Raw genomic sequence first — 15,082 nt, 5'->3', positions numbered from 1 at the left:
TTGATTAAGCACTAACTCGGACTAAAGTTTACTAACTCGGACTAAAGTTTACTGTATGTAAAGCATTACCTTAGATGATGGGGCTTTGCAGATGATCTGTTCGCAGATAATAGTGTCTCAGTTCGCATTCAAAGAGAGCAGATATTGAGGAACGTAGAAATGAGTGCAACTACAAATGTGCAGTTCGTTGTGGAGAAGAGTTTTGTTCATCTTAGTTTAAATTTAAGTGGTGCAACACAACTTAATTTAAACAAAACCCAGATCAACAAATCCTTGATTAGCTCTAAACTTTGCTTAATTTAATCCTTGTTGGTGCAAGCCACCCAAAATCTAAAAATCATGAGGAGTTTCTTGCGATTCTGAATCAGTATGGAGATGACAAAGGGTCAAAAGGTTGGGGTTTGTTGTCATTGAATCAACATTAAAAGAAGGACCCTCAGCTGGCACTCTAAAGAAAAAGGGTCAAATTAATGCAGCCATACAGGAGACAGAGTAACACACACACACACACACACACACACACACACACACACACACACACAGGAAAAGGTCACAAAATAAAAAAATAATTTGATATTTGATAAACTGGCATCTACAGAAGCAGAAAGTGAACAAATGCTGAAAGTGCTGAAATGCTGAACAGCTTTTCATTTATATATGCAGCCTATTTTCAAAAATTTGATTTGATTCAACCCACCTATATTTCTTATCTTTAAAATCAGTTACTACATAGATGGAACTTTTAGGCAAGACACCACAGGACAGGTAAATAGATTAAAAAAAAAGTTAACTAAAGATGTCAGCATACTTTCTCAGTTGAACAATTACATCAATAATTGCAAACATTTTTGTATTAAAAGTTTTCTGAAATGTTATTTTAAATGTTAAAATGAGACATTATCCAATTAAATATGCACTAATTGGTATACATTTCCAGAACAGAAATCTAAAAAATTCTGATTAGTTTTTGTTGAAACGTTAAAGGTTTTTACAGAGGGGATTTTGGATTTCTCTTTTTAAATCACACAGTAAATCTGAAAATACTGTCAAGAGACAGACAACAGTACATTTTCAACATGTTTTTAGGAACAAAATGTTATATCAATATGTCTTAATGATATATGAACAAACCCCTCAATAAAACCCTTCAGAATATAGAGAGGAATAAAACTGTAAAGTTAGTCCAAATGGACTGGAAATGAAATCTAAAGATGCAAATATATAGTGTAAAATAAACGCTCAAATATGTGTTTTTCTGTTGTTGTTGTTTTCCACTAGTCTCAAACAACACTTTATGAAAACTCAAATAGCCCAAAACATCAAAATTGATTCATTAATAAAAACAAAAAACAAAAAAAAAAAACAACAACAACACACAGAATGCTTTTGGCTGGCTGTATAGAGTCACATAAGTGTTTGACTATACAAAAATGCAATGTAACAAGCTCAATTAAATAAATAAAATACTAAATATATATTTCAACACTAAAAATGATAGCTACGATCTACTTACAAAAGGACAATTGCACCCAATATTTGTGTGGTTTTCATTGGAACAATTTGTAGAGCATCCCAAATCAGGTCAATCACTCCAACTCACGTTACTTATGAGGTTTCAATTTAGCCTATGTAGGGATCTGCCTTTGTAGGCATCTCACTAAGGTTTGAATCAGGGCGTTTGTCTTGCTTCTGTCTCCTCCCATTGGTCTCTGTGGATAAGTGGCAGGCCAATTTCAACCTTTGTGCAACTCACTGAAAAATGTCCCGTTCACTCACTGACTCTTTGTCACCATCCACTTTGTCCTTGACCTGCCATTTTCCAAATAAGGAGAACACGTGAGAAATCACTAAAGCGCAACAGGCTGTCAGGACGTGACAAAAGACTATTAACCTTTGAGCAGAAATGGATGTTTCTCCATTCAGGCTCTAGCAGGAGGTCCACACCATGACTGACAAGACGCAGCCCGGGTGGGTGAGTGATGGTCCTCGTGATGGCCTCCGTCTGCACAGCTTCTTGTCACTGACCTGTCACAGAGACAATCACAAATTGATTTAACATCCACAATGGATATTAAAACACATAACAACAGTGCTTCTTATGTAAAAGTGTTAAAGAAATGTACATTCACCTATGATGTTTTAACCTAAAAAAAAAAAGAAGCTTCATTTGTATTATTAACTACTAAATATGACTGCACAGCATAATGTTTGTGAGTCTGTATGTTCTTGCACAATATTGTTTTGAGTAATCACATTTTATAAAACAAACCCATATAGAACTGTTCATAAGTTAGGGAAATTATAATTAATTTGATGTGTGTTTGGTGTTATTAAATGTAACATTTATTCTACTGCCAAACTTATTGCATTTCAATGATAATTAAACTACCATAAATAAGAAAATGCTTTTAATTTACTTAAAAAGTTTCATTTTATTTATAAATAAATGTACCTATTAAAAGTGTTAAAAGTTATGAACAAACATTCCAGAAATGTTAACATATGGTTTGTTCAATGTTATCTGGTTCTTAATAACACTTTCAAAATGTTAGCACCAAAACATCAGTCTGTATTGTATGTCCACTGGAGACAAATTAAATGAGAAACCCATGTGCAGTTTAGTAAAATCCAAAAATGAGCAGACACAATGAACAAGGCTTGGAAAAAATGAACAAGGCTTGGAAAAAAAAAACATGAACAAACTCATCAAACAGTGGATTACATGAATAAAGTTAGACAAGAAACAACACGAGGGCTATATATATCAAACAAAATGTGTCACATGACACAATCCAATCAATGAGGAACAAGACACATGACTAAACAACCAATAACAACATGACACAGTGGGTGTGTGGGGCACTGATCAAAATCTGACTTGAATCATTGCATGCCAGTAAGAAATGTTGTCCGACTTGAGACAGCACCCACACCACGTCACTGAGATGTATAGCATCAAAGTACTGCAAGAGCATTTAGAGAACAGCTGGCTGTTTCGTGATTGGACAAATTCACCACATGACAACGATGACGTGTGTTTCGGGTTTATTCAAACATCTTTAATTCCGATACTTACGGCAAATCTGTGTTTTTACAATAGTAAAAGCTTTTTTACTGTAGTCGCAATGTTATATTAAGTAACGTTTATCAAAAAAAAAAACAGATAAATACCCCCACTTTATTGGTATTTAAATAGTATATGTTTATGCAGTGGCTCACCACCTTATCGTGGTTGGGGGGGTTTGGGGTCTGTGACCTGGATAGCTATGTTGGCTGGAACACTACGCTTCTGGTAGGGCCCCCCATGCCAGACAGGTTGAAGGATAGAGACCAGACAAAGAGTGGTCCCTGGTCCTCTAGGTTGGGGTTTGGGCTCTGGGCTAACAACCTATTCCGAGAAAGAAAAAAAAATCACTTTTACAGAAACTACAACAACATGAGCAGATAGTAACTTGGCCAAGGATGATTTCTCCCCAGTGGAGCTCATGACGCTAGCTGGTGAAAGCCTTCGGAAAGCCAGTATGCTGATTAATCTTCTGACAGCCATGACCAAAACCAAAATTGAAACCTGGAACATACAGACCCTGTACGAAAGTGGGAAGACTATGCAAGTAGCGACAAAGATGAAGCGATATGTTCTCAAGATACTAGGACTTTGTTAGACAAGACGGAATGGAAATGGACAGAAAAACCTGGCAAGTGGAGAGACCATAATATATTCAGGCCAAGAAGAATCATACACATATGGTGTTGGGCTACTCATGACACCAGATACAGCCAAGGCACTCTTGGAATGGGCACCTGTCTCAGCAAGAACCATCACAGCAAGATTAAACTCCAAGGGAAGAAACATCAGCAGAGGAAGACAAGAAATACAGCTTCTACAGGGCACTGCAGGCTACCATCGATAAGTTACCCAGAAGAGACTTAAAGATTCTAATGAGAGACCTGAATGCCAAAGTAGGAAATGACAACAGTAGCAAAGAGCTTACTATGGTCAAGCATGACATTGGGAAGAACTTTTCTCAGACTTCTGTGTGTTCAACAACCTTGTCATAAGAGGCACCGTCTTTACACAGGGACATCCACAAGAAGACCTGGACCAGATTGACCACATCACCATCAGCTGAAAATGGCGCAGAAGCCATTTAGATGTAAGAGCAAAGAGAGAAACGGATGCTGCAACGGACCATCACCTAGTGCAGGCAACACTGAAACAGAAGCTGAAAGCGCACAGAGACTGTGCACAAAGACCATCTTTCAAATATAACATCCAAAGCATGAAAGATAAGAGGAAGAACATAGAATACCAGTGCAGTCTGAAAAAAAAAAAAAAAAAAAAACCTTTGGGAAAAGAAACTTGAACTCTCGTAGACAGGAACACCAAGCACACATGCTCAGTCAAGATAAAGGAGGCAAGATCATTAAAAACAAAAGCCAAGAAAGAACAAAGATGGGCTGAACATTTTAAAGAAATGCTCAACAGACTTCCTCCAGAGCAACCGTACTTCCAGCAGACATCCTACTAGATGTCAACATCAACTCACCCACCAAAGCCAAGATCACCATGGCGATGAAAGCAGGCAAAGCATTAGGTCCAGATGGTATACCGCCAGATGCCTTGAAAGCAGAAGAATCAACACATTTCTCCCTCTGCTACAAAAAGTATGGATGCAAGAACACATACCCACGTATATAAAGATGCAAGGACATCTAGCAAATCTCCCCAAAAAAAGGCAATCAGTCCAGCTGCAACAACTGGCGAGGCATCATGCTTTTATTTGTCCCCAGCAAGATCCTGACGCGTACCATGCTTGGAAGATTGAAGGAGGCCCTAGAAAAGCGATAGACCACGTTGCCACCCTGCACATCATCATCGAACAGTCCTTGGAATGGCAGTCTCAACTCTACACAGTCTTTGTGGACTTTGAGAAGGCTTTTGACAGTGTGGACAGAGAAGTTTTCTGGAAGCTAATGGCACACTGTGGGATCCCACCAAAGTTTGTCTCCATCATCCAGCAGTTGTACAGCTACTCCACATGCCAGGTCATATATAAAGGAGAACTTACGGAACCCTTTGAAGTGCGGACTGGAGTGAGACAGGTTGTTTGCTGTCACCAACCAACTTTCTGCTGGTAGTGGACTGGATATTGAAAATGTCCACAGAGAATGGCAACACAGGGATCCATTGGTCCTTCACCAGCTGGAGGACCTTTATTTTGCAGACAATATCAGCCTACTGTCACACAGGCAACAAGACACATAGCAGAAACTCAACCAGCTCTCTGAGGAAGCAGAGAAAGTTGGCCTCAAAATAAACAACAAGAAAACAAAATCTATAAGGATTAACCACAAACAACAGGATCAAATACAACTACATGATGTGGACATCAGGTGTGTTAATAAGTTCACCTCCCTTGCATGGTCAGCAAGATGGAGGAGCAGATAAGGACATCAGGAGCCACATCAACAAAGCCAGACATGCTTTTAACACCCTACGTCTCATCTGGAACTCGATAGCGCTCTCCAAGAAGACCAAAGTCTGTATCTTCGCTATCAATGTGAAAGCAGTCTTGTTTTATGGATCTGAAACCTAGAGTCTGACAAAAACAGCCACAAACAAACTCCAGACTTTCATTAAAAAATGTAAAAAGTGAAAGTGATGTGACATACAGTCAAGTATGGTTACCCATACTCGGAATTCGTGCTCTGCTTTTTAACCCATCCAAAGTGCACACACACAGCAGTGAACACACACACACTGTGAACACACACCCGAAACAGTGGGCAGCCATTTATGCTGCGGCGCCCGGGGAGCAGTTGGGGGTTCGGTGCCTTGCTCAAGGGCACCTCAGTCATGGTATTGAGACTCGAACTCACAACCCTTGGATTGCAAGTCCGACTCTCTAACCATTAGGCCACGACTTCCATATGTGAGTACGTTGCAATTTACATTTTTGAACCAGATGTGGATTTTAGTTTTATAAGGGAAATATATCAAAATTACATCTTAGTTTTATTTTGTTATATTATGATGACTGACTTTACTGCCGAGAGGTCAGAGGAGAGCAAAAAAGTGATGTCATCAGCAAACATTGGAGAGCAAGAGAAGAAGAGAGCGAACGTGTACTATTGATTGTGTGTGTGGGAAGAGAAATTCTCACTTGTAAATATTAACTCCAACTTCCCAATTTTATTTATTTATTTATTTATTTTTATTTTTATTTATTTTTTTTGCTTTAGAATAATGACACTTGGTTCTGTTACAGAATTCTTTAATGTTTTAAATATGTATGTTTGATTATGTTGCAGTAAAATGACTAGCAGAATTAGCTCAGGAAAGTGGAAGCTGATCAAAAACAAGGTTACCTTTGTTTTATGAAGGCTTTCATAAAACAAAGGTACTAATACAAATTATGTGTTGTCATATCCTTTTCAGGAATAACTGAATGATATTCTATTATTTTAGAATGTTCCACAACAGTTGGCTGGTTCACTTGACTGTGGGATCTTCATGTTGATGGTGAGGATAAAGAAGAGAAATTAATGTATGTGTGTCTGTGTAACTTTGTTTTCATTAGAATGGGAAAAACAAAAAACAAAAAACAAATGCTTTTCTTGATCTCTGTATTATTTATGTATTTTTTTCTTCAGTATGCTCTGTACATGGTCCTAGAGGTGCCATTTGATTTCACAGCTGTAAGTCAGTGTTTAAAAAGATAATTTGGATTTAAGTAATTAATGATACATTAATATTTGCTCTTTTCCTTATTTGGCAGTTTGATTTTTACTCTAATATGAAAGTCGTGGTGCCTCATTCTGTTGGAATTTTTTTTGCTGTGGAAAGGTAGCTTTTTTCTCTCTTATGTTTTTCCCTGTCCAGCAGAATTACAAAGGATTTATTTTTTTTTTTTTTTCCACACAGGAAACATGTCCTTACAAATGCCCAACAGCAGGTATGTGTTTTTATATCTCAAATATGGGCAAATGAGAAAAAAAAAATACAATAATATTAATAATTAAACAATAATAATAATAAAAGTCTAAGCTAGATATTTTGATGATAATTTGACTTGATAGCTACATCCTGACTATAACGCATTTATTTTTATTAAATGTTATTGAATGCTCAGTATTATTGAATATATTTCCAACACTTCATTCCATTTGTTTGTACACCTTATTCAGGAGCCAAGGATATCAAAGACTACCACATTGCAGTTGGGTGGCCCCCAAAAAAACCTTGGTGTCTTCAGAGGTTTCGTAGAAGAGCTGAGGTTCTTCGAACTGAAAGAGGAAAAATAGAAGAATGCTCTTCTTCAGCTTTCACAGGCCGAAATTCCCGATGACCATAAATTGCATGTTTCTAAAAATTTATTTATTTTAGCTTTCTTTCTTTTCCAATTTAAAAAATTGTTAAATGTGTGCTTGCCTTGCTTTATCATTGTGTTTTAATTTTCTTTAGTTTTATTTTAATCTTTTGCTGCTTATGTGTGTCTTATTGAAAACAAATATTCTGTGATAAAGTAATCCATATGAAACCAACACGATGTCCAGTCTTTCACATCTCCCTTCATTATATCTAATGCGACCACGCCCACACACTGAGCATGCTATAGATATTATAATCGTCCACGTGAAGCTCACATCACAGCAAACAAAGCATCGAGTTTTTTAAATGTAACTTTTTCGCTTTGCGCTGAGAGGAATAAGACAGAATTCACCTCAGAAAAGACTCCCTGTGACAAATAAGACAGAATTCACCTCAGAAAAGACTCCCTGTGACAAATAAAACAGAATTCACCTCAAGAAGCTTTGGATTACCTTTGGATTATTAATGCAGTGGCTTGATCCAGCAGAGATCATAAAATTTATTTGATCCAAAATACATAAAGTTGGATTTTGCTAAGCATGCTAAAGCAGAATATTTTTACTATTTAAAATAACTGCTTTCTATCTGAATATATTTTAAAATGTAATTTATTCCTGTGATCAAAGCTACATTTTTAGCATAATTACTCCAGTTTTACTCCAAGTGTAACAATATTCACTATACCATTCAAAAGCTGGGAGTCAGTAATATTAGAAATTAAAACTTTTATTTAGCACACAATTGATGATAAAGACATGTATCATGTTACAAAGATGTTGGTCTTCTGAACTTTCAATTCATCAAAAAAATCTGAAAAAAAATCTTCTCAGGTCTTTTCAACATAATAACAATAATAATAATAATAATAATAATAATATTTTTTAGCAGCAAATCAGAATATTAGAATGATTTCTGACGGATCATGTGACTGGAATAATGATGCTAAAAAGTCAACTTTGTTCCTAATAAACTGTTTAACTGCACTCGCAAGTGAATCTCAAATTATTTTGTGTGATAGCTAAATATATCTAAATAAACTAAATATATACAAAATTTATTTTATTCCTCACATTCTTTCTTGTAACTCTTCTCTCTGTCACACACCTGACTGAAAGGCTCATTATGCAGCTCATTATGCGGGGCTTTGTCTTCTCAGGTGTGAATCACAGCATTATGCATGATAGTTGACGCCTTCTCGCATGTACCTTTCCTACACAAAAAGTGTCTTAGAAAATTTAAATCAATATATTGTTTTCTGTGAGCAAGTAATCAAGATGATTTTCACATCATTTTGAAGCAAAAACTCTAGTCTACAAAATCAGTTCTCAAAAGTCTTGTGAACAAATGTTCTGTATGTGTCTTATGGCCTTACTTCAGTGACTTCAAAATTTTAGTTTTTCACTAACCACGCATAAACGTTGCTTTCTCAAAAACACAGTCATGTACATACATGCTGCTCACATATTATTGTAGAACAGTTTGTGGTGATTGCAGTGTTATTAGACTTTAGCCATTTATACAGTGGGTACGAAAAGTATTCAGACCCCCTTACATTTTTCACTCTTTGTTATATTGCAGCCATTTGCTAAAATAATTTGTTATTTTTTTTTTCCTCCATTAATGTACAACACAGCCCCCATACTGACAGAAAAACCACAGACATTTTGTTGACATTTTTGAACATTTATTAAAAAGAAAAACTGAAATATCACATGGTCCTAAGTATTCAGTACCCGTTTTGCTCAGTATTTAGTAGAAACACCCTTTTGATCTAATACAGCCATTGAGTCTTTTTGGGAAAGATGCAACAAGTTTTTCACACCTGGATTTGGGATCCTCTGCCATTCCTTCTTGCAGATCCTCTCCAGGTTCTGTCAGGTTGGATGGTTAAACGTTGGTGGACAAGCCATTTTCAGGTCTCTCCAGAGGCTCAATTGGTTTAAGTCGGGGGCTCGGGCCTGGGCCATTCAAAGAACAGTCACAGAGTTGTTAGTGAAGGCCGACTGCCTGTTATTTTATGCTGTGTTCTTAGGGTCATTGTCTTGTTGGAAGGTGAACTTCTGCCCATGATATGATAGTGGTCGAGACCACTCTGGGAGAAGGTTTGTCGTCCAAGGAGTATCCAGTAATGGCTAGCAGTTCATCTTTTCCCTCGCTTGCAAAAACAGGGAGTCCCTGTCCCTACAGCTGAAAAGACAAAACACCGGGAAAAAAATGAAATTAAATGATTTTAGCAAATGGCTGCAATATAACAAAGAGTGAAAAATTTAAGGTGGTCTGAATACTTTCCGTACCCACTGTAAGTTTATAAGCAAATGAAAAAAGAAAAACACAAATATCAGGGCATGTCAAAACTTCTCCAGGCCCCCAAAACACCCATGCCCGCGAGCATGAGCTCTTGAAGCTCCGAACTCTTCTGAAAAGGGAGGTGGGAGCACCGGCTCATTTTCATTTAAAGGGGACGAACACAAAAACAGCGCGTTTTGGCTCATACCCTAAAAGTGGGAATTTCAACAAGCTATAAATAAATATCTGTCGATCATAACATACTAATAGAGAGACAAGAAAACTGGATTGGGCTTTCTGGGATGGTACTCAAATGGTTCAGGTCTTACTTAGAAGGGAGAGGTTATTATGGGAGTATAGGAGAGCATAAGTCTAAGTGGACGTCTATGACATGCGGAGTCCCACAAGGCTCAATTCTTGCACCACTCTTGTTTAGCCTGTATATGCTCCCACTAAGTCAAATAATGAGAAAGAACCAAATTGCCTATCACAGCTAGGCTGATGATACTCAGATTTACCTAGCCTTATCTCCAAATGACTACAGTCCCACTGACTCCCTCTACCAATGTATTGATGAAATTAATAGTTGGATGTGCCAGAACTTTCTTCAGTTAAACAAGGAAAAGACTGAAGTCATTGCATTTGGAAACAAAGATGAAGTTCTCAAGGTGAATGCATACCTTGACTCTAGGGGTCAAACGACTAAAAATCAAGTCAGGAATCTTGGTGTGATTCTGGAGACAGACCTTAGTTTCAGTAGTCATGTCAAAGCAGTAACTAAATCAGCATACTACCATCTAAAAAACATTGCAAGAATTAGATGTTTTGTTTCCAGTTAAGACTTGGAGAAACTTATTCATGCCTTTATCACCAGCAGGGTGGACTATTGTAATGGTCTCCTCACCGGCCTTCCCAAGAAGACCATTAGACAGCTGCAGCTCATCCAGAACGCCGCTGCCAGAATTCTGACTAAAACCAGAAAATCTGAGCATATCACACCAGTCCTCAGGTCCTTACACTGGCTTCCAGTTACGTTTAGGATTGATTTTAAAGAACTTTTACTCGTTTATAAATCACTCAATGTCCTAGGACCGGAATACATTGCAGATATGCTCACTGAATATAAACCTAACAGAGCACTCAGATCAGTAGGATAGAGTCAGTTAGAAATACCAAGAGTTCACACAAAACAAGGGTAGTCTGCTTTTAGTTATTCTGTCCACAGTTGGAATCAGCTTCCAGAAGAGATCAGATATACCAAAACATTAGCTACTTTTAAGAAATCTTGACTCAAAACTCATCTGTTTAGTTGTGCATTTATTGAATGAGCACTGTCGATGTCTGAACTGATTGCACTGTATTTTTATGTATTCACTGTATTTTATGTAAAATAATTTTCTATTTTTTAACTGTTTAAATTAATTTTAAATCAATGTTTTAGAATTCCTTGTTTTACTTTGTTATTTTTTACTATTTTTTTCTTTCCATGATTATTTTACTTTCTTTAATGTAAAGCACTTTGAATTACCATTGTGTATGAAATGTGCTATATAAATAAACTTCGCCTTACACAACAGCCAGAAGCAAGAGATTAGGGGAGATTTCTTTTGTTTATCTGAAAGTGTAATATTAAGCATAAGTTTTATTTCCAAATAAGTTAAACCTGTATCCTGTTTTCTGAGAAACGCAGTTGAGAATATCACTATATATTATTTGCAGCCCCCGCAGCCACGACCAATCTGATGGGGCTCATGCTTATAACAGTAGCCTGGAGGAGTAGACTCATTTAGACCAATATAGTCATTTGGTTTGAGCCAGGGTTTCAGTCAAGCAGAGTACATCAAAACTATTCTCTGTGATCATTTAATTTACAATAACTGCTTTTGGGTGCAAGTGATCTAATGTTTAAGAGCCCAAACTTTAAAAGCTGTTTTTTGTTAATTTATTTAGCATTTTTTACATGATCAGTTTTTTTTTTTTTTTTTAGATTTTTCACCTCACTATTTATTGGAACAGACACAGACTTTATAGGTTGGACCATGCAAGTAGTTCCTATCATTTTAAGTGGGTGCAGAGACAAAAGCCATCATAGCAGTTATTTGAAATTGATATGCTTATTAGTCATATTGGAGACATAGGGTTCTGGAGATGTTTGTCGATAGGAGTTCCGCTCCAACCCTGCTGGGGTGCAGGCCATCAGCACAAAAAGCCTATGTCGCTCCCAGAAAAGATTCCAGTTATTAACAAAGAGCAGATTCTGTTCTTTACACCATGACAATAATGATTTGTTTTAAAGCAAAACAGTCTACTGAACCTTTTGTGTCCTGCGTCGATATGTAGGAACACATGTCCTGACACAGCTGATCGTCGTCGCGGGCAATGTGCTGTGTACTGTCTCGATCAGGCTCCTGAAGTCTCTCTTTAGAGTCTCCGTCTGCGCGGCTGTGATGTCATTCACACCCACATGCAGCACAACAAGCACAGATTCTCTCGTTTGCCCCTTCAGAATCATGGATATCTGCACAGAAACATCAAGAACACAAGCACCTGGAAAACAGTGAGGTGTGCACATTACACCTTTAGCTAGGGCAGCACTGGCGTGCGGACGATGGAGTTTCCAATGATCCGCGGCATTGCGTTCCCGCATCCGTTGAAGAGATCGAAGCTGAGTTCGGGATCTGCTTCTCCACAGCCTACAATGTCATCACCTGCACTCAATGAGTAGAGACCGTCATCTGCCATGTAAAGCAAATAACAGTGGGCAAAAGAATGGAATGTAAGCAATTTAAGCAAGATTACCCGGCAGCGGTGTTACTTGATGCTAACAGGCTATAAGCTAGTATGGCCGGACTCAGCAATTAGAACATATTTTTGTTAGCTGGGATGATGCTTTAAGTGAAGAACAGACTGAAATGTAAGTGCTCAAATCTTAGCTCTCAAATCTTATTCATGCTCCTGCATATTTAAACTTAAAATGTAGATCTTTTCCACACAAAACTGTCATATGACTTCATCATAATACAGTGCACAATTCATATGGACTACCATTGTAATCATTTTTGGTGCTTTTCTGAACATTGAAATGCTTGACATCCAAAATGGCTGTATGTTTTCATTGTATGGGAAAGAAAAATCATTTAGGAATGAAGGTGATTAAATCATGACAGAATGTAATGGGTGAACTATCACGCTTGACTAGTCTTGGTTCCTGTTCTGAAAGCTGAATCAAATTGTACAGTAGTTGATCAGCTCAGTGTTGGCAGTCAGTCACTTTTGGACCATTTGTGCCACAATCTTCGCAGCTGGACGTATTTAGACATTTCTAACAATGAATGTCAAATCCATTTTATCATTTATTCTTCTTGCTGCATCCAGATTTGCCCAGCACTGAGCTTAACCAATACATCCCACAGTGAACATCTTCATAGTCAGAAATAAAAGTTGGGGTTTAGAAAGCTCACTGCAGCCACAGAGGAAAATTGCAAACATTCACGCATGGAGGAGATGAAAGCAGGCGTTCTTCTGCCCTGGATTGCGGCGACTGCTCGTTGTCTCTCAGCGGAGCCGTGTTCACCCAACAACATCAAAGACCAGATGTTCAGCCCAGAAAATTCTTCGGAGAAATCAGTCGTCTTCCCGTGTGCCAAGAGAGGCAAACATTGAAGTAAACAAATGCAGTGATGTAAACATAACATAATCCTTTCATACTGCCTTACACACTGCAGTATTCACTGGACTTACAGCCAACATGACGAATAATATGGCTATACACGTACTGACTATGTGCTTCACATGGAGGTTTCCAATGTTTAACAAAAAATCAAAGCAAATGTCTTTATAGGTTTCAAAAACTTTGCTTTAATAAAACTAGACTTTTAAACATGCATTATGAAGCAAATGTGAGTTTTGTACTTAGCTACTTGAAGCTGAAGGAATAGGTCACCAACAATTGCAAATTTGCTGAAATTGTCTTCATCCACAGGCCATCCAAAATGTAGATGGGTTTCTTCATCAGAACAGATTTGGAGAAATGTAGCATTACATCAGTTGCTCACCAGTGGATCCTCTGCAGTGGATGGGTGCAGTTGATAAAAACATCATAATTCACAAGTAATCCACATGACTCCAGTCCATCAATTAACATCTTATAAAGCCAAAAGCTACACACTTGTAAGAAACAAATTCATCATTAAAGTGTTTTTAACTTCACCGTTCATCTGTTGCTTCTGGCTAAAATACATAAAGTCCATATCTGATAATAACGCTTCCTCCAGTGAAAAAGTCATCTGGTCTGAATCAGGAGAGAAATCTCAAGCACTGTTTACAAGTCAAAACAGTTCTAAACAAATATGTGGATGGACTTTGATGTGAAAAACGTCATAAGAATAGATTTGTTCCTTACAAACACGCAGGCTTTTGGTTCCACAAGATGTTAATTGATGGATTGGGGTAGCGTGGATTATTGTGATGTTTTTATGAGTTATTTAGTCTCTCATTCTGATGGCACCCAGTCACTGTAGAGGATCCAATGAGCAAGTGATGCAATGCTAAATTACTCCAAATCTGTTCCCATGAAGAACAAACTCATCTACATCTTGGATGGCCTAAGGGTGAGGACAATTTAAATTTTTAATTTTTTCATTCACACTATTCCTTTAACAAGCATAAGTCACAGATGCACAATTTGAGGAATCATTCACAAATGCTGCACACATGCAACTTTAATACAACTGGTCAAGTGGCATAAGCATCATCATCAACATTCCCAGCATGCTCTGGTCAGCTCTTATGAGGTAACAGACTAGTTGCCATGGTGACTCAGCAAGTGGATGAGATTTTGCTGAGGATAGTTTAACTTTGACTATCAGCGGTAGGAGCTTTTTTTTTTTTACTTCTTCCCATGTCTAGATTTATTTCTAACCTGACTGGAATTATATTATTAGCATTACAAATGTGCAGGAATTAAACTTAGAAAGTCAATCAGTAAATCGTTCTGACCTGAAATTGCATTGCTGAAATTGGTCATAACCAAAAGTAAATTGGCAGCGATAAGGCAAACATTTCTGTGCTTGGTTATATTTTAATTCTTATCAGAACATGTTCATAGATAAAAAAAATAAGTTCTGTGCTGAGAGGTTATTGCAAATAAATCTCATGAGACCAAATTTTGCACATTGTCGCTTTTTAGAATGAAACAGATTATTACAATTCATAATTTTTTAAAACTTTGCATAAGTTAGGGAATTTATAATAAACATGATTACTGCAAAGCAGGCTATGCAAATTCATAATTTATAATAATTTTCATAATTATTAAATTTAAGTATATGTATATTTTCATATGAAACAATTAATTAAACTGTTTATTTGTGTTCCTGCTCTTATTGTGAATGATTCATCAGTTACTCATTAAACACATGACTG

General features: G+C 37.2%; 1 long non-coding RNA gene across 1 annotated transcript; it reads right to left on the bottom strand.

The window, feature by feature from the left end:
• Positions 1-1,163: 1,163 nt before the first annotated feature.
• On the bottom strand, positions 1,164-12,017 carry LOC122147948. Its single transcript, XR_006161953.1, has 3 exons — positions 11,973-12,017; positions 1,892-2,025; positions 1,164-1,809 (listed from the first exon to the last, which is right to left on the bottom strand). It is a non-coding gene; the product is annotated as an uncharacterized LOC122147948 (long non-coding RNA).
• Between the last annotated feature and the right edge of the window lie 3,065 nt (positions 12,018-15,082).

The sequence above is a fragment of the Cyprinus carpio genome, chromosome A1 (assembly GCF_018340385.1).
Source record: "Cyprinus carpio isolate SPL01 chromosome A1, ASM1834038v1, whole genome shotgun sequence".
NCBI classification, from domain to species: Eukaryota; Metazoa; Chordata; class Actinopteri; order Cypriniformes; family Cyprinidae; genus Cyprinus; species Cyprinus carpio.
The sequence above is the reverse complement of the archived record's forward strand: the minus strand, read 5'-3'. Positions and strand labels throughout refer to the sequence as shown.